Genomic DNA, 27121 nt, shown 5'->3' with positions numbered 1-27121 from the left:
AGTAAAAAAATAGAATCTCATCAAAGTGAAATCACATCTAAACACTGAAAGCAGCTGGTCGAATGACAGTGATATAAACTATGAAATTATAAATTATGAAGCTTGAGATAAAAGATAAGCGGCTGGATTTTTATGGGCCGCATCCATAAAAAGGTCAATGGTCAACTTGTTATCATCCAGCAGCCAGAAGAAGAATTCACACAGGAACCCGTCAGCCTGGACTCCTGCAGCAGCTGCAGAGACGACGGAGGAGCTTCGTCTTGACAGTGAGTCGCTTCATTTATTTTATTAGACAGCTGATATTTTATTCTGCAAAATACTATTTTATATCCATTATTAGTGTAATTTATTTTACTGTGAGATAATTTTGATCATGATTAATCACAGGTTACAAATTAATCATGATTAATCACCATTTGCGAGTTTTTTATGCCTGAAATTTCCACATTTTTACTGTATTGTATCAACAGAATGTGCCAATGCTACACATATTTAGTGTTAACTGACCCTCTCTTGGGTAAACGTCAGATGCCCATTGGTCAGTAAATGCAGCAGGTAATATACTTCTATACGTTGTTCTAAATCATCTCTACCTTGTTCTCAATCATAATTCAGAATTTATTTATCATCATCTCACCAACCGTCTCCATGGTGATAATTTCTGTCCTAAAACCAGCAGATGTAACGACTGAAGTTAAATAGCCAACATTGATGAAGAAACTCTGATAAAACTGATGATCTGGCTAAAAACAGCCTTTTCCTTTTATCATTGAAGTGTAAGTGTTTGTGCAGCAGTGATAAAAGTCCTACAGCAGCTTCACCCAAAGTAAACACCTGTTGATAAAATAGATCATTGGCTGTTTTACAAGTTTTTCTTTACGTTTTTAGATTAGATGATCACTTTAAATGTAATAATCAGTTCAATATTTCATCAAATCTAGACCTCCAGAAAGATCTCATTTGTGCCCCCCTTTTCCTTTTAGTCAGTGCTCCTGTCTGGAACCCCATCAGAACTTTTCTAGAACCGCCCCTGCATAGCTGAAGCATAAACCTCGTCTACCACCAGCCAACTACTGTGTTAGAGAAGGTCCTGCCAAAAATAGTACTTTGGGGGTAAATATGTAACTGTGTAAACCATGAACCGCTAGTTTCCTCCTTCTCAGCTAAAGCATAAACAAATGCAAAAACAGAGAAAAGTCGATCAGCTGATCCCCGACAGCTGTCACGATTCACAGAACAAGATGAGAGGAGGAAGCAGCTGCTGCACAAACACTGAGACGACCAGAGATCCTCTAGAGCAGAAATGCTGGTGCAAAACGCAGGATAAGTAAAACAAAGCAGTGGAACCCTCTCACCAGGAAAGGAGTGTGTGTTAAAACACCATTATTCTTCATGAAGGCGACATCCATGGGTTGCTCCATTAATGTTGAGTTTATTCTCAAATCCATCGATAGAGCCAGTCGGCTCATCTTTTCCATCTCACCACTTCACGTCCTGCCGTCATAACGGAGAACTGACAGATGTATGGGGCTTGTCATGTCGCTCATGTGTTAAGTGTGTTCAAAATATTAATGCAATAATTAAATAAATTAGTTGCTACCGTTAACGTGTTAGCTTTGACAGCCCTCGTTTTTAGTTGTGTTTTTTTTTCATTGTCCGGTGTATATGACATTGACCACGCTATTTAAACGTCCGTGTGGAAGAACATGAGATGTTCGTGTCTCCTGTCGGACTTGTACAGAACAGGAGTGGCACATATAAATGTGACCTAGATTTTAGGAAACAATGAACTCATTATGACTAAAGTAGTCATCAAATTTTTAAAAGTAACACAAAAGTTGTTTAAACAAACAGCAAATACAAATATTTGTTTTTCCATTAACAGTTGTTTACCTAAGATGCTCCTGTGTTGTTTGTCTTTAATCACTGCAGCACATAAACTTAACGATTAATAAGAAATTTTTCTCTGAGCCAAATCAGCTGTTTTATCAGAGTTTCTTCAGCTTTACTGGCTGTTTTATTTCATACAGTCATCCCATCTGGTGGTTTTATGACTTTCACATCCTCTTCATTAAATGTGAACAGCTTTTACAGACAAATCCAGGTAAGCAGTTAGCGAGATGATGCTATATAAATGCTACTTTATGATCCAGAGTGTGGAAGTGTTAATGTAGAACATAGTGTGGTTGATGGTGAGATTAGTGTCCAAGCATCTTAAAACACAAAGGTCCCACGCTACACTTTTATTTGCAGACCTCTCTTCAGCTTTTATTAAGATGCATATATTTCAATATAACAACTTCTTACTGATTTTAAATCTTTAAATCAAATCAAATTGTTATTCTTTAAAGCCCCAGTGTGTAAGAATTACTCCCATCTATTGGTGCGCTAGTATATTACAAGCAACCGAGTGGCGCTCTACTGGAACCTGGAACCGGATGCGCCACCATCTATGTATTTATAAACAACTCATTCTAAGCTACAAGAACGCTTTCATTTGGATGCAATTGTGATTAGACTTTGGCAAAATACGTATTTATGAAAGCAATACTTGATTTTTGCTAACAAAAAGCCAAATAAGCTACAGACTGTACCTTTAATTTTGTTTTTAACTGAATGAATTCAGCTGTTTTTTTGCCAATAACATCGACTCAAATACGGGATCTTCTCAGAGTTGCTGACACTTTTTGTTCTTCATGACGTGATGACACCAGCCTGTTCACATTGGTTCGTGGGACAGACAAGGGTCACCGTGGTCATTATTTGTTTGATCTAAATTTAACAAAAACAAAGAAATAATTATTGATTTTAGAAAGAGCGCTGCCCTTCCAAAACTCACCATCACTCACTGAGAAAAGGTGGAGATTGTTGACTCCCACCTGGGAACTAGTTGTGTTTCTGTCAAATTTCAGGCTTGAGTGAGAGGTAATTCTAAAAAAGGTCCAACGGAGGATCCACCTGAAGGAGAGGCCGAGTTCTTTAAATGTTTCTGAGAAGATTTGATTTAATTTTCATTATTCTTTTACCGAGTGTTTCAACTTTTTCTTTTGTTAGTTTCAGAAGTTAAAAACAATCTGAACAATATTGTTAAAATGTGTTGTAAGATAACTGGTGTCCAGCTTATTGATTTTGGAACCTTGTATAGGAAACGAGTAGTTAAATAAACATGCATCAGTGATCAAACCGATCATGTTCGATCACTGGAGTTTCACCTCATGCCGTCTGGAAGCTGTTATCTTGCCACACGATGGAGAACACATACTCAAACTCTCATCCCTTCTGATTCTTAAATGCTTCTCGTGGCAGCAAATAATTCATTTTTAAAGGCCTCACCATCATCAACTTCAATATCCTCCAGCATCACAGCAGACCAAATTTCTGTTTATTAAGTTAAAGTTTTACTTCATAAAGACAGATACAGAACTGTGCAGGTGTCATAATGCTTATAGCAGATCAAAGTTAAACAGTGAAACTATAAAACCAGATCCGAGTAAAGACTCCAAACACAATGAAATGTCAAAGAGTTTCTATCATCGTATAGATGTTGAGGTTAGGCTTTATTGTTTCAGAGATCATTTTAACACGGCTTTTTAAATAAAGGTTAAATATGGCATGTGACTGATGGCGGGTGGTTCTTTGCTGGGTTGGTGGGGTGGGGGGCCTGGTGCACCCTGACTGGTGTGGTATTCATCCCAACTTACCACTCAAGCCTCTAATTACCTGAAGCTGGTTGAGTCTATTTCCTTGTTTATTAGTATCGTCATCACTGTCAGTATCATTATTAATTATTTATAGCTTTGTTATATATGCATGTGTATGTATATATGTATGTATATATGAGTAAATGCATATTTATGTATGTGTACATATACATATATATGTGTATGTGTGTATATGGATAAATGCATGTACTGTATATCGTTTTTCTTTCCTCTCCCTCTCCACTCTATCAATGCAAAATTACTTCTACCCATATAATGTCACATTTCCTAGTCAAACATGTTCCTGCTGCTTTCTGTTTTTGTTTATTTGGTGTCCCCTAACTACATGCTAAAGTTTCCTTGGGAAAGACACTGAACCCCTTGTTGCCTCCTGATGTGTCTATCAGGGTATGAATGTGTGAGAACAAAGAAAGCACTTAGTATATAACAACAGAAGTGCTGTATGAGTGTGTGTGATTGGGTGAATGTGACATCTAGTGTTAAAGAGCTTTGAGTGGTAAACATGGCTAGAAAAGTGCTTTATAAGTACAGTTCATTTACAACAATATTTTTATTTTACTGTTTACCTCCCAACATGCTTGACACAGCTATTTTAAATAGTTACATAGTTACATACTCAAATAGTCAAATAGTTAAATAGTTAAAAGGGGGTGCCTCTGGGTCCTTGGGGCCCTGTATGGCCAGTGGCTCCAGCATTGTCTTCGTGGTGTGGTGGCTGTCTCTTGCTGCCTGTGATCCATTAGCATGATCACACTCATCTCTGATCTCTCCTCATTCCTCATCCTCTTAATGCTGACACAGTCACTGAGTTGTCCAGTGGGGTTATACACTAAGAGATACTTTTAATTAGGATTTATTTGTGTGTGATTCTGGTACTTTTGTTGTGATGCGTGTTGTTAAAGTCTTGGTTATTTTTTTTTTAGGAACTCTTGATGATTGTCAGCTTAAGGCCTATTTATGCTCAACACAGAAGACCAATATGCAGAAAACGGATAGTTTCGTCATACAACGCCGCCCTCATACTTTCATGTGTCTTATACGTTTCCATGGGTAATACATCAGTTCATCCACAAGTGGGTAGAGCTGAGTTCAGAGTTTACTTCCGCATTTTGAACGCGGTTGTTTAGAACAACCAAAAATACCTAAAGAAAAAGAAAACCTCGATGAAGAAGCAGTTTCTCTCAACTTCGTCTGCATCTTCTTCTTTGGGTGCTTTTTATTTGGCGATCTTCTTCTTCCTGTTTCTCTTCTTCTCTGGTTTGTTCCTTTCACTGGTTGTGTGTTAGCTCAACACTACCTCCCCAATTTCTGGTGGTATTAATCTGTCTTCTGCGTCAAGCGATGGAGAGCTAAGCCCCCTGAAAACAGACCAAAATATGCGTGTAACCAACACATAAGATGGACGAAATTGTCCTTCAGCCTGCGTATCCGTCTTCTGCGTTGAGCATAAATGTGCCCTTAGTTTACCTGTAAAAGCTGTAGGAAATTCTCTGTTGTGTTTCTGTACAGGTGTAGCAGTTGGTTGACTGGTGTTAGGTTGGATTGAAGGGTTGTTGCTTCTATCTACTGTGTCTTTGTCTCCTCTTCCAATTTCTACTTTCCTTTTTTCTTCTCTTCATTATTCTCCCTTTATTCTGTCCCCTCTGGTCAGGTCCAGCAGGTTTACATAAATTCCATCATTTAAAATGAATAAATAAGATAAAGAAAAAATAAATCAACAAGCTGCTCACTGAACTTGATTATTAAGAGGAGCTTTATACCCTCTTGGCAAAGCAAATTTGTTCAGCACAACACAGCAGCCAGATCATCATTCTGCTGCCACCATGCTGGACAGGGCAAGTCCAAACAGAAAAAAAAATCCTGTTTGCATAATTATTTTTCTTTTTAACACAACTACCAGGTAAACCTTCATAGCCATAAAAACTTAAGTCATTTTAACTTTCTTCTACTGGTGTTTTAGTGGTTTTTGTCTGATGAGGTCAGTCTGAAGAACTAGACTCACCTTCAAACCTCAGTCCATAGCAGCGTGTAGGAGGACTTGCTCTTTAGCTCAGAAGTGGAAATTTCCTCCTGGAAACACGAAGGAATATTGAGAGTAGACATGACAAATCTCACCATAACAGTTTAGATTTAATCAATTCTCATAACGTTTATTTCATCTTACAGAGCCTGAATCATGGGAAACAAAGGCTCAGTTACCAATACGACTCCTTATAACTGGGTACTTGACAAAGGAAGACAGGTAAGTTTCACACATTTATTGACAAAGGTTTGATTTATAATTAATTATTAATGTTTTCCCTTCTTTTTCAGTTTTCTGAGGATGTTTGTACTCTATACAGAAATAGCACAAGAGAATATAAAGAAGATTTCTTCCACAATTATCAGCTATACCTTCGATATGAAAACCACTCAGACTGGGACCTTAAGACTTGGGGTGGTGGCGATTCATTCACCTTAAGAGAAAGCAGCGACCGCAGATATTTTGAACTGGTCAACAATTCTTCTCGTCAGGTAGTCGACCGATGTCCACACTTTGGTAAGTTTTAATAATAAGAAAATAAATTAAATAACCTTTTATTCTGAGCTTTTATTTAATTGTCTGTTTCATTGAGATTCAGAGAGAAACTCAAGAATTTAACTTTTTAAAGATTTTGTTCAAACAACCAAAACCTGATAAGACCAAGTTTAAAGGAAATCTTTGACTTTAAATCTAAAGACAAACTTAAACATTTTCCTCGATACCTCAAGATTACAATGCCATAAATGATTTTCTTATTAATTTAATCATGTCCTTTTTCATCTTGCTGATTAAAACCTCAGTTCTTCTCAGGCTCAAAGCCTCATTTCCTCTGCTTATAGCTGAATTATGGGATCTTTATCAGATCCTGTAACATTCGGCTCTAAGCAGCCAAAGACTCTTTCACTGGTGCAGTTCCTTCCTCTGCATCGCTGGTCCTCAAGCCAAATACAGCTATTCTGCAATTTCTCCATCTTAATAAAAAAATAAGAACACTTAGAAACATCACAGCGCTTATTGAAATATTTAAGAAAAGCTGCAGCCATTTCAAACAATAGTAGGCCACAGAACTTGGAAAATGTTTATTAGAAAAACAGAAAAATAAATAGCTCATACAGTGATGGACATGGAGTTATATAAGTTAGAAGTTAACTTCAGTTTTATGCATCATTACATTTTTCTACAGGCAGAATTGAAGAAGAAAAACGAGAGAAAGAAAGAAAAGAGCGAGAGAGACGGCAACAAGAAGAGCGACGCCGAAGAGAGGAAGAGCAGAAGAGACGAGAGAGACAGCAACAAGAAGAGCGACGGCAAAGAGAGGAAGAGGAGAAGAGACGAGAGAGACAGCAACAAGAAGAGCGACGCCGAAGAGAGGAAGAGCAGAAGAGACGAGAGAGACGGCAACAAGAAGAACGACGGCAAAGAGAGGAAGAGGAGAAGAGACGTCAGGTGGAGCTCGAGCGAAAGAGGAAGATCCAACAGCTGATTGAAAAGGAGAATGAGGCCTCCAGGAAAAAGCTCTCCCAAGCACAGGAGAGGTTTCAGGAGGAGCAAAGCCTCAAAGAACGAGTTCTTCATCAGCAGCAAACTCAGGTTCTACACCAGATGGTGGAAGATGATGCCGCTCACTTTGAGAGGGATGAGGTATGGCTAACTCAGAGTCTCTGGGTTTGCTTAAACTCGAAACCCTCATTAAAAACTATTATGATTAATTTATTCTAATGAATGTATAGTGAGTGCACCATGCTTGCAGTAGTTTGTGGGTTGTTGTTTTTAACTACAATGTGAGGCCACAAATACTCTGGGCTCCTGGCTTAATACTGGGAAAAATGCAATACAACACCATTAAGAAGTTTGTTAGGATACCAGGGAGGATAAAACACTGACTTCTGCTTTTAAAGTCATTATATGAAATGGTCGCCACCACTTAAATATAATCTACTATATACCTAATTAAATAAAATAATGGAGTTTTAAGACATGATAAAATAAACAAATAATAATAATATATTCAAAGTTTCTCCTTCATGGTAAAATATTTATAGTGACCATTTCCAACCTTTGAACAATGTGTCTGCAGCTTTTTAATTACTATTAATGATTTGGTTAAATTGGTGTTCACACAGAGCAAATATGACATGGATCAGCAAATGGTGGATATGTTTAGAAGGCCAGCATCATCTGTTGTACAAGAACTAACAAAAGCTCACAGTCCAATACAGACCACTTACTGGATGGTCCATGTATGACTATACACTGTAGTTTTCACAATTAAGGTATCCCGGTCCCTGAAAATTGGTACCACTCATGTATGTGATGATTTTAAAAAGTCAGAAGGTCCAAATTAAACACTCTTTCCCCTCGGACGCCTTCTCAGAGTGCTTTATCATGTCATCCAAAATATGGATGAGCCATTACGAGGGTGAGAGCATGAATTTGGGGATTTTATATACTGATCTCATCAGTGTCTTTATAAATCACCTCAAACACCCCAGAAACATAGGCCAGGACTATTGCATATACTTAACACTGATTAATGTATTTCAAGACTCTGACACTGATGTTCTGCTCTGTTTTCTTCTCTTGATATAGCTTGGTGATATAAGTGGCAAATTTGAAGAACTTTTGTCAAACTACCAAATCACAGAGAATGGACCTGTAAAGAGAAACCTGGGAGACAGGATGAAGATTTTCCAAAATGAACTGACATTGAATTATTTCAGAGAACACAAGATCCCCATTTGGTCCCAGTGGGCTTTGGACCAGGCAACTGGATATGTGGACCTGTCTCTGACTGAGAGGTTTTGTGTTCTGGAGGCAGTGCTAAAAGTTACCCTGGAGGGTGATCCTGATTTTGAGGATTTTCTTATAACTGGACAAGACAAAAAGATTGAATTCCTCCTCAGTTTGCAAGATCAACTACATGTTGCTAATCCGACTCTGGCCAGGAAGGTTTTAGTCAATGTTCTTAATATGACTTCACAGCTGCCCCAGGCAAGTAAGGAGATCCTCAGTCAGATACTGTTCAACAACATCTGGACACCAAAAGAAATCAAACTTTTCATTGCAATGACCTTGGACTTGGATCAGGAAAAAGTGACACTGATCCTCCTCAAAGTGTGCACCTATAGGTTGAGCTGCCTCCTGGCTCTCTCTGCGTTGAATGACAAAGATCCCATCGAGTTTATTCAAGGCTGCATATCTGATGAGATGGACAAAAATGTTGACACCATCTTGAGTGAAATGCAGGACAAGAACTATCCAGACCATATTCTGTCACAACTGGAAGATATTCTGCAATTTCTTGAAAAGGAGCTGCCCAAATATAGAAGTGTGGACATAGATGCAAAAATGATTGAGGAATGGAAAAGAAAGATAGTTTCACTTGATTTTGCCAGGCCTAACCCTGACACTCTGAAGAAAGTCCTGATTGTGCTGTCCATAGCTGTGAAGAAATGCACCACATTCGTCACTTCAAGCGGTGAACAAGTACAAGGCTACTTCCCCAGACTAACTCAGCTTGCCTCGTTGCTTTTACTACTGCTGCCACAGGTCCAGGATAAAAGAGGTTGTCTCTTAGAAATCGGAACTGGAGAAGGAAAGACTTGCATTTTAGCCATGTTTGCCACAATCCAAGCAATGCGAGGTACAGCAGTGGACATTGTGACGAGTTCTCCTATACTTGCAATTCGTGATCAAGAAGAATGGAGAAAACTATATGACATGTTTGGTGTGACATCATCTACTGTGCCCCCACAACATCAAGATAAAAGCTCCTTTGAGAACAAGCTGCTTGAAGAGGCATACAGGAAGCAGGTAGTTTATAGTACTGTCAGCACCTTTGCAGCAGATATACTGAGGCAAGAGTTTGAGAAGAAAACTACTCGAGGGAAGAGGAAGTTTGAGTGTGTGATAGTGGATGAAGTGGACTACATGACGCTGGACAGTGGAGTTCAAGTGACCTTCCTGTCACACCAAGCTAACAGCTTGAGGCATGTGGAACAAGTCCTAGCAAGCATCTGGACCATGGTGTCCGCCTGCCGTCCAGTAGAGATGCTCGAAACAGGGGAGATCCACTGGGTAACCAGAATCCAGCACTTTCACAAGGCAGTGAAACAAGCTGTGATCGGTTCGGAATCAGAGGACTTTTCAGAAAATGACATACTGTTGCTCGGTGCAGAGCTGGGGTTTTATTCACAGGAGGACGTGGATAAACTGACTGAAGCAGTGAGTGAAACACATTTAGAGAATGACAACTATGAAAACATCATGGCCAAGGTTGGACCTGGAGAGCAGTATGAGCTGCTAACTGTACTTGAGACAAAAGTTGATTTGGCCATAGATTGTTATTCACTCATCAACAACAAGGCCAAACTGTACGGGAAGGAAAGCTCGAGCAGAGATCCTGATATCAGCATGCTTCTCCTGCAGAATGGACGAGCCTGTGAAATCATGTCTATGAAATCACTCATTGAGGAAACTGTTGAAAAATTAAGGTCTAGAATTAAATACTCTAGAGAATGTGCTCTAAACTCAATTAAGGAAACTGAGAGGTTTATTGTGATTCCGTCTTTCTTGAAAGACTACATTGAGAATCAGTTGTCAGTTTTTGCTGAGAATGCATTGAAAGCCATCACAATGACACCAGGGAGAGAGTACATGATTGACAAGGCACCTGAAACCGACACTGCTGGTTTCAGTGGTTCTCAGAGTCAGCAGTATGATGCCATAGTTCCAGTAGACTTTCAGGCCAGTGGAGTCCTGGAGAAAAACAAACGCTGGGGTGATGGACTGCAACAGTTTTTGGAGATGAAGCATCAGCTGGCAATTTCACAGTTGTCCAATGTCACAAATTACATGTCAAATGTCCACTTCTTTAAAAGGTACCTCAAAGGGAAAGGCATTTTTGGTGTCTCTGGAACAGTCGGAGGGGAAGCTGAAGCAGCATTTCTAGAACGACATTACAAAACAGCGACTTTTGTCATTCCAGCTCACCGTCATAAAAAGCTTGTAGAGCTGCCAGCAGTTCAGGTGAGTGGAGGAAATCCTGAGTGGATCAAACTGATCTGTGAGACTGCGTGGAAAGCTGCCGATAGGGGACAGGTTGTCTTGATCATCTGTGAGGACGTCAAGACTGCAGATGAGTTGAATACAAAAATGCATGGGCAACAAAGATGGCCTGATCAGATCACCATGTACACGATCAGTGCAAAGCACAACATTGAAAAACAGATGTTCAGCCAGGGAAACATCATCATTGCTACCAACCTTGGAGGCCGTGGGACAGATATACATGTTCAGCAGGAAGTAAACAAGTGTGGAGGCCTCTTTGTTCTTCTAACATACTTCCCTGGAAATCAACGTGTGGAGAGACAGGTCTTTGGGCGCACTGCCCGGAAAGGAAACCCAGGTATGGTGCAAATGATTCTCAACCAGGACCATCTTGCATCAGCATACCAAGGCCACTCAGTGGAAACCATGAGGCAGCTCAGAGAGGAGTATGAGGTCAGCCGTTTAGATGGCATGGAGAGAAATGAGCTGTTGGAAATTGAAATGAAGGAAAGTTTGTTCTCCTTATTTTGTGAATTTCTCTGTGACTTTGACAAGAATTACTCACAAGATGAGAAGAGTGACCTCACACAAATGAGGCTAAAAGATTGTCTAAAGTTTTTTAAGAACCATCATAAAAAGTTTGACTATCAGCCTGCACTCAATGCTTTGAAAGAATCATGGGCTTTGTGGCTCACCCTCCATGAAGAGCACATCAGCAAACATGACAACATCACCACGCTTCAAGAAGACCTCACTAAAGACTTAAAGAAGACTGCTGAGGACCTCCTGCAGGGAAAAAGCAACAATTTCAATGACTACATCGAACAGGGAAAAAGCAGAACTGACATGCATCGCACAAACAAAAATGAAAGTGACTATGGAGCTTTGTCTTATTGGACGAGTGCTGCAGAGCGTGATCCTTTCTACAGTGCTGTGGCACTTTATAACCAAGCATACATCATTATAAACCTGCGAAAGAGGAACTACTTCACTGAGGCTAAGAAGCTACTGGTGGACGCTAAGACTGCAGTGGATGTGTATCTCTCAGAATCAACCAACACAATGGCATTTTGTAATTTGTCAGTGACAAAGGACTTCACACCCCACCACAAAGACAGCAACCTGCAGGCCCAAATGGAAGCCAGAATGGCTATCTTCAAATCTTGGAAAGGGTACATTGAAAATGCTCTGAAAACTCTCCAACAGATTGAAAATAGTAAAAATGAGGCAATAACAGAGGAGTCCAGTGTCTACAGTCTTTCAAGAGATGAAGATCCAATCACCACTAAGGAGCTGATGGTGCTCAGTGAGTTCGGCCTCTGCATCGTGTTTGAAGTGAAAAAGAAACCTAAATTCTCCCTCGATGCTTTTCTTTGTTTTTGTCTTGGTGTTCTCCAGGTAACAGCAGGAATTCTTGTTTGTGCTCTGTCATCTGGTAGTGCCATTCATTTTGGACTTGAACTGATCGGTGAGGGAATATCTGACATGATCCATGGGATTAAAGGCATGAAACAAGGAAGCTTTGACTGGGCCCAGTGGGCAATCTCTAAAGCTATCAGCATTGGAGTGTCTCTGGTGTTTGGTGGATTGAACAAAGTAAAGAAAGCTTACAAGGGGACAAAACACCTCATCACCATGGGTACTGTGGTTAAGAGCTGCTCTTTCATCATAGTAAAACAGAGTTGTAAACATGCAGTGATGCACGCTGTTCAGGAACTGAGGAAGCAAGGATGTGACTCTGCTCCCAAATATGTTAATGACAAAAGCCTTACAAGTTTTTTCCAAAAAGTTCTGAAGATGGCTTTTGAGACCAAGGTCCTTTCATTGATAAGAGCAAATATTGATCTGGATAAGTTTCTGACTGACCTCGTTTGTTCAGGAACACCAAAGGCTGCCACAGAACAGGACTATGGAGACTTCAAAATTGACAAAGGATGTGAGAATAAAATTAGTCAGTCAGTAGATTTGATGACAAAAACAATTATTCCCGACCTCATGTTAGACTGTACCAAAGGTAATAAAGTTCTTGGTACACTTTCAGAAGTCTGTGGTGTGGTAACACAACATGAGTTAATAATGGGTTCTGAATCTGCTCACTATATCGAACACTGTGCACAAATACTGGAATCTGTTCCCACAAAGGACATCATCAACAAAACCTTTGTTCCTCAGTTGTTGCAGACCATCAATAATAATCTACCACAAGAAAAGTATGACCAGGATGGAAGACACCGATTATCAGATGTAAAACGTCTGAAAGATGAGCTCATGAAAAAGATTGCAGAAAGTTGTTTAGACTCATTTGTTGAGGCTTGCTCTAGGCATATGACCAGGCTTGTGACCAAAGCATGCATGAGTAAAATAAACAGTGCTGCTGGTAGTGCTGTCAGCAATATACTTGGCAGGAATGACACACAAAGTTTCTTTAATAACCAGCTGTATATGCAGCACATAAACCAGGCCATCCAAGATCCATGTATGTGTGTATCAGAGGCCGACAAGAAGGACCTAAACTGTTACATCAAAGAAATCTGTGATGTTGACCACCCTGCTACAGCTTTGGACATCTATGTTCTCACTCAAAGTGACTTTCTTCAAGGCAAGGGCATAAAACTGATAGTGGTGGACAAACATGGGAACAAGCTTTCAGAGGATTATTTTCCAGGGAAAGACAGCTCTGCAGATGACATCGTGCTCCAGCTGACAAGATTTCCAGATATTCCACAGCAGTGAGTAACATTAATAGAAAATATAATCAGGGATTAGGCAAGGAACTGGCCAAAGATATGGCTTGGCATAAGAGGAAAGGCATTTTCGCATCTCTGGGATTTTAGGAGGCAAAACTTGGAAAATATTTCTAGAACCTCAGCAAAAACAGCTTATGTCATTCTAGCTAACTGCCATAAAAAGCTTGAAGAGCTGGATGCAGGTCAGGTTAGTGAAGGAAAACCTGCGTGGATAAAGCTACATGGAAAGCTGCCTCCATCTTTACTTTTTCTGCTCACCATGATGTCTTGTTCAGTTTGTTATGTCTAAAAGGAGTGTAGAGACACATGAGAGAGACCCATGTTCCTGCAGCTGTGTCTCAGAGAAACACATAATACTGCATTCTCTGTATGTCCTTGTTAGCACTTTGAGCTAATCCATTTCATGAGCTGGTGACCTCACTCTTCCCATCAGGATATTAGGAAGAAATGGTTTTAATCTGAGTTTTTCTCTCAGCATCCTGTTTTTTTCCTCTTTGGAAAAGATAAAAATTAATCAAACTTGTCAGCCTGGCTTGACTTGATTGAGGTTCAGAATGGATTTTTTTTTTTTAACAAAGGTTCTATGTATGATGTTGAATAGATGCTGAAGACCAGCAAAGCATTCATCATGTGTGTGAATGCTGGCTAAATGGTTGAAGAGATGTCTTGAAAGAGTCAAGAAATAGAACTGCTGCATGTCTGAGGAATTCATTACTTGTTCTCATTGAAAGGTGTAAATGATGGAGGAGGAGGCAAGTTTGACAAGCAGGCCAAGAGGATAGGCTGGATGGGCTGTCCAAGCCTGAACTCAGTAGAGAGCTCAATGGCATCATTAACCTGTTGTTAGGTAACTGAGCTGGGAGATGGCAGAGTGGAGGCAATCACTATGGAAAGATTAGTGGGAGACAGGATTTGAGGGTTCTCAAAAGGAGTTTTTTTCTTTCCTTTTTACAGTATTGTAAGTTTGGGGAATATGGAACCAGCTAATGTCACAGTGGATCAAGATCAAGCTGGTATAACAGTGTTTTGAGGCTTGATTAGAATCACGATGAGAGCCAGAAGATGAATGGACAATTGATGAGTACAGGCAACAATGAATAGCAGCACTTTTCTTCATTTTTAGTTTACGTTCAGTCCAGATTTGCTGTTTCCTTCCTGTTCTCTCTCAAACCACAGACTATGACACAGTCATCTCTGACAAGGAGTGTTTCACACTAAATTACATACTTGAAAGTCACAACAGAAGGATGAAGATGGTAGAAAACCAGAACCAAACCCTTGTGACCTTGTTAACAAACACCATCCATCATCTGTTCAGTAAATGTCAGGAGCCGAATGCTTCTTCTTTATTTGAAATTCTGAAATAATCTACATATCTTTTCTTATCTGAAATGTCCCTTTACTTTAGGAAGAAAAGAATCAGTTCAACAGAAACAAAATGGGTCGGTGATGATCAGACCCAATACAGAGGACATTTTGAACTCCTGAGACCAGATGGATCTGTTGTCCCAGTATATTCAGAGGGTCAGAACTGCCTGTACCATGCTGTTGCCCAGGCAACCAGTAGAAATACAGATGATCTGAAACAGACGGCGGTGAACCTTCGGAATAAAGTCAAAGATTTTGTGAGTTTTGTTTATACACTAATAATTATGTGTTCATGCCATTAATGCTGCCACTCACTTAAACTATGAAAAACAACTAAACATGTTACCACAGTTGATGACACACAAATCTACATAACTGTCTCACCATGGGCCTCATTTATCAAACTGCCGTAGGAACAAAAACCGGCTTACGCCAAATATAGTCAATTTTTGGGAATTATGAAAACCAAACTTGACGGTAAAATGTTCCCACCTCCACGCCAACTCTGACCCAGGCGTACACACAGAATATGGTAAAACAGGAAACAGCAACACCAACGGTACAGAATAAAATCAAGGAAATGATTTGAAATGTGAGACATTTGTGCACAATCCACTATTACCTTTCACACCACATGTTAGATATTAAAGCTATTTGCAGAAATGAATAAAGACGTAGATTCGATATTAATTCTCCTAAGAGCGTGTTATAAAATACATCCAGCTAAATAAGGTGGACAGTCTGCTGCCAGCATGTAGCAGTCAGTGTGAAAAGTAAGCTTTGGTCCTTCATTCCAGCAGAGCAGGACACAGACTGGAGGCTGGAGGTCTAGAATTGATGCAATGCTAATGAAACACACACAAGAGGTGGATGTACTTTTATTTATTTATTTATTTTTGTTAATAGCGGTGATTGTGTCCCTCTGCACCGCCCACCCAGCTGAAGCACCCAGCAACTAGAAAGAAATATTTGACACTAAATAAACTGCTACCAATCTCAGATGTATCGGTATATATTTATTTTATAAATTAAAACAAATGACTAAACTACCGGCATCATTACTGTTATTTAGCAGACACATTTCTCCAAAGTGTTTCACCACTCTGGGATTTGAACTTCAGTCTCCCGCATGGCAGACTGATGCCCTTCCGACTGAGATATCCAGTCACACATCCCAGTGCCTCTGGAGAGTCTTGCCTTCTGACACTGCAATGACAGCATCTGCCACCTCCTGCCACTCTAGTGCCCACACCATGCCCACCAATTAAACATTTTTACATTTGTTAACGTGGTCCATCAGGATCTCTGTCTCACACCTGTTGAAACCGGTGACGAATATTTACCCTATTGTCAGTTCTTTGACCGACCTTTCAGGCTCACGTCCTGTTGTTTCCTCTCTTGGATCTTTAACGACCGGTGAGACTCCAGTCGCGAAGTGATGGGCGAACCTTTCCACCTCGATTCTTTTGGCGCGGGAATAAGCAATTTTACCCCTTTAGAATTCCTGATTATTATCGTCCGCTCATTGCGGAGATAGACCTGAGGAGTTATTCTGGTAGATAAGCCAGCCTTTGGGTCTAGGAGTATGAAGCTACCGTACTATCGTCCTAACAGGAAAACTACCTGGTATCGAAATAATAATCTAGCGAATTCTTATGTCTCTTCGGGCATTGGGGAATCTGGGGCTCACCTGCTCGTTGTGTTGTCCTCTCCTGTCCTCAGTGGATGTGGACAAATATGAGAGAAATAAGTTTGGTTGGGAAGTTAACCGAAGTTAACTATAACCCTTTTATTCAAGTTTTCTTTTATTGGTAAAATGCAGAAAGAATAAAATAAAAAGAAAAGAAAAAATAATAAAATTCCCTTTTCGGGCTTCCCTTTCAGTGAGGGTTGAAAAGCAGAATAAAAGAAAATAAAAGAAAATAAAAGGTTTTCTCACAAGGAGTGTTTTCCGCTTTCGCGGTCTACATCTTCTCTAATAATGATTCAATCTCCCTTGGTAAGAAGGGGAAAAATCTATCCCAGTGAAGGGATGAAGGTCCAAAAATCTCTGCAGGTCCTCCGCCGCAGCTCCTCAAAATCTCCGGACAATTCCTAAAAATCTGACTCTCTTCACAAAATCACCAGTATATATACATAACTTAAAAACCATCCCATCTGGTACCTTCCCACTAACAGAAAAACACTCAAAACCAACCCACTCAGTATTTTTCCATCAACAGAAAACAACTCAGATCCAACCCACTTAGTATTTTTCCATCAGCAGAAAAGCATACGTGAGCATCCTACAAGTTGGTCCCTCCTTCTGGGTTGCATCAGGGCTGAAGGAAAAGAAGAAACTTTTCCCTGCCCCGTTATCTATCCATCCTTACAGTTTTTCACACAAAGGCTGCTTGTTAATATCTTCTGAGTTTGCTGGGAAATTCCGCTCGGAGCGAGCAGATAACAGGTGACTCCCTTCTTAGTCTCCCAGATCTTCTGGGCCTCTCTTCACTTCCTCAGTAGTGTAAAAAAACTCTGTCTCTCATTTGTATCTTATTTTGTGAATGCACTCTCTGTAAACTACAGAATAATAACACTAAGCTGTAGCTCTTATTAATCAAAAACCAAAACCTAATGAACATCACTAAATCTAAGGATAATAATGTAAATAAGCATGCAAGCAGGAATATATGAAATGTGAATGAGTAATACATAACACATAGAAAAACATAACTGAGCATTAATCAGGCAGTCCATAAACTCAGTCTTTTGATTAAAAACATCATCTCACATCATGTGTGCCATAACAGTCATAGATTCAAACTTTAATAAAACTTTTCTCCCTCTTCACTCACTGAGAGCAGAAAACGGGGGTTTCCAGCAGGTGTTATCTGTCGAGATAAGGGCCTCTGCTCCCTGTCCGTTGCCTTAGCAACGGCTCTCTGGCCTAGAGCAGTGTTCACGCCACCACTGAAGAGCGCGGCCTTCACACACCCCGAAAAATTCCACTTTTTCCCTCCCGAGCCATCATGCAAATGATGTGATGAATATGTATCATAGGGCATCCACCTGACCATTTATAACCACCTTGTGGGCGTAGGAAGGCGTCCCCCCCGTGCGCCCGCTTTAGAGTTGATTCTGATTTATAAACAGAAACAGGCGTGGGATGTTATAAATCTGAAAGTTGAAGTGCACAGCATTTCCTTTTTGCACTGCAGACGCCACCTGTAGTTTGCTTTGCTACACACAGTTTGATGAATGAAGCCCCAGGAGACTACAGTCTGATCCAAACTCTAATCAGCTGCATCAGTCAAATTAAAGACTGGATTAACAGAACTTCCTTTAGTTAAATGAAAACAAAACTGAAATAACAGTTTTGGAGCCAAGGAAGAAAGATTATAAGTCAGTACTCAGCTTCAAACATCTAAGCTCAAAACTAACAACCAAGCCAGAAATCTGGGAGTAGTTCTGGACTCAGACCTGAATTTTAGCAGTTATATTAAAACAGTTGTGAAGTCACTTAAGAACATATTGAGGATTAAAGAACTGATGGCTCAGCAGGATTTAGAAAAACTTGTCCATGCATGTATCTTTAGTAGACTGGACTACTGTAATGCTGTCCTCACAGGTCTCCTTAAAAAGTCCATCAGACAGCTGCAGTTAGTCCAGAACGCTGCTGCTCCAGTCCTCACTAAGACCAAGAAAGTAGATCATAGAATTCCAGTCCTTAGATCTTTACTCTGGCTTCCTGTCTGTCAAAGAATTGGCTTCAAATGGCGTCCAAACTAAACGGACTGTTCTACCGTCCCCCACTGGGAACACACACTCGAACAGTCCAACACACACAAGACCACCAAATAGCACAGCAGACACCCAGTAAGCTGCAGCCTGATTGACTGCTCGTTCAGCCAATCAGAGGGGAGGAGACTGGGGCGTGGTGGAATCCATCCAATCCAGACTGAGCTCTGACTCAGGCAATCAGCGGCAGAATGAGCCGCAGCTGCCAGCAATTGGCAGTGACCGTAACAAAGACCTGAATGGTTTAGGACCAAAACACATTTAGGATCTTCTGGTTCGTTTTGAAACAACCAGATCCCTCAGGTCATCAGGGTCAGGTCTACTTTCTGTTCCCAGAGTCAGAACTAAACATGGAGAGGCAGCGTTCAGCTTTCATGCTCCTCACATGTGGAACAAACTCCCAGAAAACTGCAGGTCTGCTGAAACTCTCAGCAGTTTTAAATCAGGGTTGAAAACTTTTCTGCCTATTTGCCTATTTACTGCCTTTTATCGAAGCAACTGTTAAATTTCCCAAACTGGATCTTTATTTCTTGCATTTTATCTATTTTATTTTAGCTTTTTTCTTTCTGTTTTTTTTTCTTTCTTTTATTTCTTTTAAAATTTTCTTTTTAATGCACTTGTCATTGCTTCCTGCACCCTGCTGTAATGCTCTTAATGTTTTATGTAAAGCACTTTGAATTGTCTTGTACATGAAATGTGTTATACAAATGTGCCTTGCCTTAATGTTAATAATTTCTAAGAGTGAAATTTCAGTGTTTAAAAGTAACACAATCCCCACGTTTCCTCAAGTGATAACACATCTAAAGGAAAACAGAATTAACAGTTTTGTTTGTATTTTTATTTTATTTTTTATTTTTTGTTGAAGCTTATTAAAAAAATGTTTTGTGTTATCGCCACTTAGCTCCAACAAAACCTGCACAGATTTGGGGAAGTCTTGAAGCTGCAGAGAGGATATGAAGAAACATACAAGTCTCATAGTAAATACTACATCGCTGGAGGAGGAAGGAAAGAACGTGATAAAATCAAAGAACGTGATAAGATCAAAGAACTATATAAACAGATGTTGAACCAGGTCCAGATTAGTAATCCAAAGTTTTACCGTCTCATTAACACCTACAACATTGGATTGGTTGGAACATATGAAGAGTAAGTTACTTTAACTTGAGCTGCATTTTATCTGTTTAATCCTACAGCTACAGATGAAGGTATACCACATTTTTCCAGACAACATACATCATTAAATTATCATAATTATTCTAAGATAGCAATTTGATTTTAAACAAATTAAATAATCATAATGTCATTACTATTCATTAATATTTTATTTTGTCTCTTATCAAGTGTAATAGGTGTCCGAAGGGAAAATAAATCCACAAACAACAACAATAAAAAAAAGGGGAGCTCTCCTGTGAATGCAGACCACTGTCCACCTGCAGATGCCTATAGGAAGGTTCTTAAAACGTTAAAAAGAAAAGGACAAGTAGAGTCCTTTAAAAAAGAGCATCAAGAACTTTATCAAATGATAACAGATTCTACAAAACAGCTGACCAGAGAGGTTCTGACCCACCATCACCAGATAGGCCTGACCTATGGCCGCTACCCAGAGGCTCGTAAAGTCAGGTGAGTCTTCTCTTCATGTATGAGCCCAACTTTAATGTTCTTTCTGTACATTCTCAAGTTTCTTTTCTTCTCTTTTATAGGAAAACGCTTGCTAACGTTCTAGTTAGTGGAGATAAAGTTAAACTGATAAAGATGTCACTGATTGCAGCCAATCCGGAGATGTCACAGTGTCTCAGACGTGATGCAGGTACGTAAAACCATATCTCAACTCCCTGCATACAATGCTCTTTAAAGTCATTTCTAACCAGTAGGTTCATGAATCAACAATGATTACACACTGATTAACTCACATAAAAATAAATGACAAGCACACATATATCCAAAATGTGATCACCTGGTGCTGAACAAAAACTAGCACAAGTCTTTAAAACAACATAAAGTCCTGCTACTAGAGGAAATGCCCCCAAGATTATATAATAAACTACTACCTGATGATGTTGTGTGCACAAATGCTCCTCATCAGACAAACAGAACAACTAGTGACGTCTACTAGAAACACAGCAGCTTCTTTTCCCCTTTTCTTAATTACAATCTCTAACTTAAATGGATTTTTTTATGTGGGGGGTGTAACAATAAGATAAAAAAACAGCGTCTAAATTAAGGTAAATCAAAAGAAAAATACTTATTCCACACATCCCACCCCCTAAAGTCATATTTCCTCCTTCTATAGAAGCTCCAGCTGCAGTATTTTGTGTGCATGCTGTCTTTTAAATCCCCTTCTTCGCTTTCTTGGCGATGCTAAAACGGCTCATGTGCTCCTGCTGCATGTGCATGTTTCTGCAGTTTTGTGATTAACAATCTAACAAATTTTCCAATTTGCTGGGTTATAAGTCGCTCTTGTTTATCTTCTCCTCCCGCGTCAATCACTGTGCGCCGGCTCGCAGGTGAAACATTTAGTTTGTGTTGTGTGTCTTGCTGGCGGCTGTAGTTTCAAGATGGCAGACTGTCATGGTGCTGCACTACCGGAAGAGCGTTTGTGTCAAAATGTCACAGTGAGGTTGTAATCTAATAAAGTGTTTATTCTAGTTTCTTTTTTTAGCTCACCACATCAACACCAGATACTTACAAAGCACTTAAACCGAACATAAAATCATTACACCGACTTGACCAGAGCTTACTGAATGTTGTCTTCCTCTGGATGTGACCACCGTTTCAGCTTTAGAAATCATTCATCAATCATCATCTATGATTTATCAGTCATTTACGAATCATCCAGCATTCATAAACATGCTCATATGTTCACCGCCTGTCAAATGTTTATCTCTACATAAAGAATGGTGAATTAAAATTCTTTGTTTTCTGAAAATGTGAACTCCACAGGACTCAGCCGACAGAACAACAGACTGGATTTTTTATTTGGAGAAGATATCAGACTGTACCACAGCATCGGAGACCAACTGCTGGTGGAGGGATACTCAGCATCAGGACTTCTAAACAACAATGAGAGAGAAAAGCTCCTGGAGTGGCTGAAAACAGATCAACTATACTCGTTTGGAGAAGAGTACCATGAACTACTGGAAGCCATACGCTCTGAAGAGACCAGATCTGAAGAGATAAACTCTCCACATGTCAAAAAAAGAAAAAGATAAAACAAAAGATGTAACTTCACACATGTGTGATTACTGTGCTGAGTTTTATTTCAAACTCTGAGTTTTTCTGATTCCGATTCCCCGTTTTTGTACAGATTTCCTGTCTGTGTTCATCTGAAGCTGTCAGTGTGGGTAATGTCTTTCTTCTGAAGAATTTAAGTTGGATTTGTTGTGATGAGATTTTCTTGACAGAAGCTTGAAGTGTTTTTTCTGCCGTATTAAACAAACATATCGGCTGGATTTTCTCTCTCCACACTGACCAAGTCAAAGGTCTGTGATGCTGACAAACTTCTCTCCTGCTAGAAAACCCTGATGTGAACTAAAAACACTCTTTTACATTTTAGACATTTTAGACTTTTATCTGTATCTGAACATGAATGTTGATTTCTGGTAAATAATGTTTACAGATCAGCTCAAACCTCGAAATTATCATCCTTCATGAACATTTTCCTTACTTGACATTAACTTGACACATTATTCGACACAGTATTTAAATGGATTATGATGTGTTTGGTCTCAAAGCTGAACAATTATTTCTGGAGAGGAACATGACTGCCCCCTACTGGTCTACTGGAAGAAGATAAGCATCTTTGAATTTAAAGAGTTTTAACTTTTGCTTCATCCAAATTATTGAATTTCATTTATGCTTTACTCACAATATTTACTACTGCTCAGCTGGTTTAGATGAGCTACTTTATATTATCCACAAGACATAATGCATTTAATAATGTCTGTTCTTTTAAATCTATTAAATCAATTTTAAACAATTAAATCCATAATAATCTGTTCTTTATTAAAAAAAAAATAGCTTCTTTGAATAAATCTTGGCATTGTGTTTTATAATCAGTACAGATACTGATGTGAAATTTAGAATTATTTGATAAATATTGGCTATCAAATATATTCATGTTAGATGTATAAAGATTTCAGCTTATCTTCATGTATGACATGTAGTCAAGCTGGAAGTTTAAGCAGCTGCATGAACCTCAGATCAAACAGCTTTGTTAAATAATTCCATTAATTAAAATAATTTCCTCAACTAAGGAAAGGGAAGTTAGAGGTTAATGATCTCTACTTACTCTGATTTTCTTCTCTTCATCCCAGCATATACATGTTTCACAGTGGGGCAGCTTCTCTGTGGCCACGCGGTAAGAAACCTGGTAAGACGCAAGCTGGGTTTTTGTCATTTAATGTCAGATTTCTTCAAAGCTCAGCTGATGATTCAGTCTCCTGTGCCTTCCTTTGAAAGAAATCCGGAGGTTTATTTGCCAAGTGAAGTGTTTCTGTAACTAGAATGTCAGCTACTCTAAATAAGAATAAGTGCTGAAACAATACTGTGAAACAACAGAGGAGAATTTATTTAGGTTCTGATAACAATTTACTATCTTATCCAGCTACTTTTATATCACTGGACTGGAGGTAGTATGTCAAAGAAATAAAAACGGACAAACTACACTCTGCACATCATCATTTCTCATATCCCAAACACCAAGCTACTGAATTAAAAGGAAACTTGTCACAACTTGTTATACATGTTACACATAAAATATAACATACTAGAATGGAAAAGATTTTCTCTGGTCCTTATGTTAACCAAAAGAAGTTATTGTGTGAATGTTTTCTTACATTCACACAATAGTTTTCCTGTTTCTCTTTATTATTATTGTGTGAATAAATACTTCAACTATTCATTTTAACTTCATATAAACTTCTTCAACAGGCACGTTTCAGCTTTTTTTTTTAACCATTTTCAACTATGTTCAACAACATTTCAGTTCAACTTTTCATCATTTCAGCACATTTCAACTCCAGTTTATGCTTTAAATTCTTCAACTATTCACTTCAGCTTTATAATTTCTTCTTCAGCTGGGACATTTCAGCTCTTTACAGCCATCGTTCAGCATTTCAGTCCAATCATTCAGCATGAAAGCATTCACACATGCTGTTATGCTAATAACAGCTTTGTCTAGTCTAATGTTTGTGTCCTCTCTCACTTCACAAACTAACCAAAAAAAGTAATAATCTTTAATATGAAAGATGTTTCTTGGGCAACAAATTCCGAATTGCTTCTTAAAACATAAAAACTGTAATTGCTGGCCAGCAAAAGAAAAAAAAAGTATATGTGCACATAGAGCTCGATGAAAATTGGGTTGTTGGATCCTGATCCAAATACTCAAGTGATCCAGAAGAGGAGGACGGAGCAGCTGCTGTCTGTTCCCCACCACTGGCACCGATAAGATGGCAGTCCCTCTCCACACAGTCCACCACTAGCAGGAGAGTCGCAGGTGGTTTAAGGCTACAGGACATACCAAGGAAGCAACTGGCTAAACTCAATAAATACATGTTTCTAAAAAGGAGGCAACTGGCTCACACACACGTTTTCTCTGCTGCAGCTATGTGTGCATGTGTATGTAAATTGACTGTCGTAAAATAATCGCAAAAGCAGTGATGGCTTAATTACTTAGAGATGTACCGATCTGCTTTTTTCAGGTTCTGATTCAATACGATATCTGAAATTTGGATATCTGTCGATACCAAATGTGTTTATATGAAAATTATTGTCACTATGGTCATTATTGCTGTTATAACTGTGTAAGGTTTCATTAGGTTGTAGTAAACGTTACATCCTTCCTTAATAAGTTAACTCGCCAATACTGAGCACCAATACAAGCATTAATAAATGACATTACAGATTTAACAATTAAACATTTTTTATTTTCTTTTGGTACATTTTACCAGAATACAACTATATGTGTCCATTTTCGTAACAAAGATCTATCTTTTATATATTCCCTGTCACATTTTAAAATTCAAGGCATTTATTTCTTTAATAAAACAGCCTTGCCAAACTTTTCACTCCAACATATAGAAGCTCTTCAAACTTAAATGTAACAATACCAACATAAAACTGTGGTCGAACTACTGAAATTACATTTTCTGTAATTATTGCCTGTGAGGACTAAGCCACTTTTTAAAAAGTGAGGGGCAGATTTTTTTAAATGAAAAGTAGCTTTTCTGTATTAACAGCTGTTAAGCTATTCTGGTTTTCATCGACAATGTGAGACACTGAGCTGAAAAGCCTTTCACTTCCCACACTGCTGCATGGTGCTGAGAGGCATCTCTGTGATACTTGAGCCAAAGCAGGCAACCGCACTTTATTAACCCCCCAGTACTGTAGCGGATTTTCTTCACAAGCAGTTGTGGTCTCTCCAAGGTAAATCTCCAACTGAATAGCAGCACCCACTGGTGCACAGCTCACTGATGTTAATTCTTGCTCATCTGCTATTTCTTCAAACACACTGTCCAGACTGCTGCTGGGTTGTGCTTTGCGAGGCTTCATGGGAGGCGGCTCTCCATGTTCTTCCTCTGCCTCTCTTCTGAACATCCTCTGCAGCACCAGACAGCATTTTCTTGGCCTTGAAGCACCACTGATGTCTGAGAAAAACTATGTTTGTATCTAAAACAGTGAAAACAAAATATTTAACCATTTACATTTAAGTTATTCAAGTTGTTGATGAATATCAATTACATTTCAGTCAAGCTTCAACTGGCTTAGATTAAATTAATGGAGTATGTTAATTGTAATTCTCAATGCATCAATGTAATTGTATTCTTCCACTTAGATTTTAAAATATTTTAGCTTGTTCATACTGAAAAAGTTTCCTTTTGATGATACTCACACACAGTCAACATAAAAAAACAACAGATAAACACACACTATCTTGCATCCAGTATAGTAGAGACGCAGTAGGTGGGTTTTTCTCTGTGTCATTAAAGCGGCTCTTGACAGCTGCAGCTAAGGTGGCCTTCATTGTTTTGATGCCATGATCCTCGTCCGTTTCTGTGTTTAAGAGTCTGAGAAACACGGTCACAGAACAAATGGCATCCAATGCCAATGAATCAGAGGAACTCACTTTTCGTGTCAACTCCTCAATTGGAGCCAGGACAGCAATAGTCTTTTCCAAAAGCGCCCACTGGTGAGCGGTGAGATTGTCGGGGAGCTGGTGTTCAGACCTGTATATTCCCAGATCCTTCTTCCGCTCTATGAGCAACTGCAACATAAAGAACGTGCTATTTCAGCGGGTTTGCACATCCTGTTGGAGTCGTTTAATTGGTGGTTGAGCTGCCCCTGAATGTCTTCAAGGTGGGAGCAGGCTACAGCAGAGTGTTTAAAATGTCCAACTATTTTCTGTCTGACTGCTACAGCATCCAAAACACTCTGTGCCAAAAGGCCTTTGTGAACCGCCAACTGGAGCATGTGTGCGAAACATGGCAAATTTGGGAGTCCAGCATCATTCTTGGCTTTTATCATGTTTTTGGCGTTACCTCGCAGCACAACATAAACAGAAGTTTTAGGGATCCTCCACGTCTAAAGCATGTCATCAAACACACCTACGATGGCTTGATTAGTGCAAACGCCTAAAGCAAGATGACTCACTGATATGTAAAATCTCCGTCAGTCCACTGTGCAGTTAAGCTGATGAGGGACACTGGGCTAACACTGCTGGTCCAGATATCAGTTGTGAAGCTAACAGCTGAAACGTCTTGTAACAGCCTGTGGATGTGCCTCTTCACAAAGTCGTGTAGTTTTGACAACATAATGTCAGTAATATGGTGACAGCTAGGGAGCTCATTTCTCGGCTCCAGTATGGCAAGAAGGTGTAAATATCCCATATTGTCAATAACAGACAACAGCTGGTCCTCGAGGGCATTGTACTGGGTAAGAGCCTCGGTTATTTTCACTGCATGCGTGTTGTCCCTCGACACCTTCTCTCACTTTTCCACGGTTTGCTGCAGAGTTAGTTGGTGCTGTTTCCCGCTGCTAGCAAACTCTATGTACTCAGCCCTGTGATGATTTTTTTACATTGTGACGCCCGCCGGCTTATCAGCCTGCCAGGAGAGAGTTGCAGGACGTGCTGGAGGCGCTGACAGTGGAGGATGCCCAGCACCCGCCTCCCCTGATCCCTGATTGGCCGCCTTACCACTCATTTCCCAAACAAGCTGTCCAATCCGGAGAAGAGGCCTCCTTTAAGACAGAGTCATCACCATCATTCGGGGCAGCTGTGGATTGTGGGACACATGCCTGCCAGTTTGAGAAAGATTGTGGATTGTGTGGTTTAAGAGACTTTTCTGTGCGAGTTAGCGATTTGGTTTAGTGATAAATACCTTTTTGTGTTCTGAGCTTTAGTGCCGTCCCTGCCTGAAAGAAGGAGGTTTTTGTGT

At 39.6% G+C, this 27121-nt stretch overlaps 1 protein-coding gene and 1 long non-coding RNA gene across 2 annotated transcripts in view; both read left to right on the top strand.

The window, feature by feature from the left end:
• Positions 1 to 27121, top strand: part of LOC121628724 (NACHT, LRR and PYD domains-containing protein 12-like) — a 2607341-nt gene that overhangs the window by 1842576 nt on the left and 737644 nt on the right. The gene's annotated exons all lie outside the window — the stretch shown is intronic.
• LOC121628782 lies at positions 188 to 6149 on the top strand. Its single transcript, XR_006008258.1, has 3 exons — positions 188 to 266; positions 5889 to 5964; positions 6036 to 6149. It is a non-coding gene; the product is annotated as an uncharacterized LOC121628782 (long non-coding RNA).

The sequence above is a fragment of the Melanotaenia boesemani genome, chromosome 18 (assembly GCF_017639745.1).
Source record: "Melanotaenia boesemani isolate fMelBoe1 chromosome 18, fMelBoe1.pri, whole genome shotgun sequence".
Taxonomy (NCBI): Eukaryota; Metazoa; Chordata; class Actinopteri; order Atheriniformes; family Melanotaeniidae; genus Melanotaenia; species Melanotaenia boesemani.
Note: the sequence above shows the minus strand (reverse complement) of the source record. Positions and strands in the feature narration are given on the sequence as shown.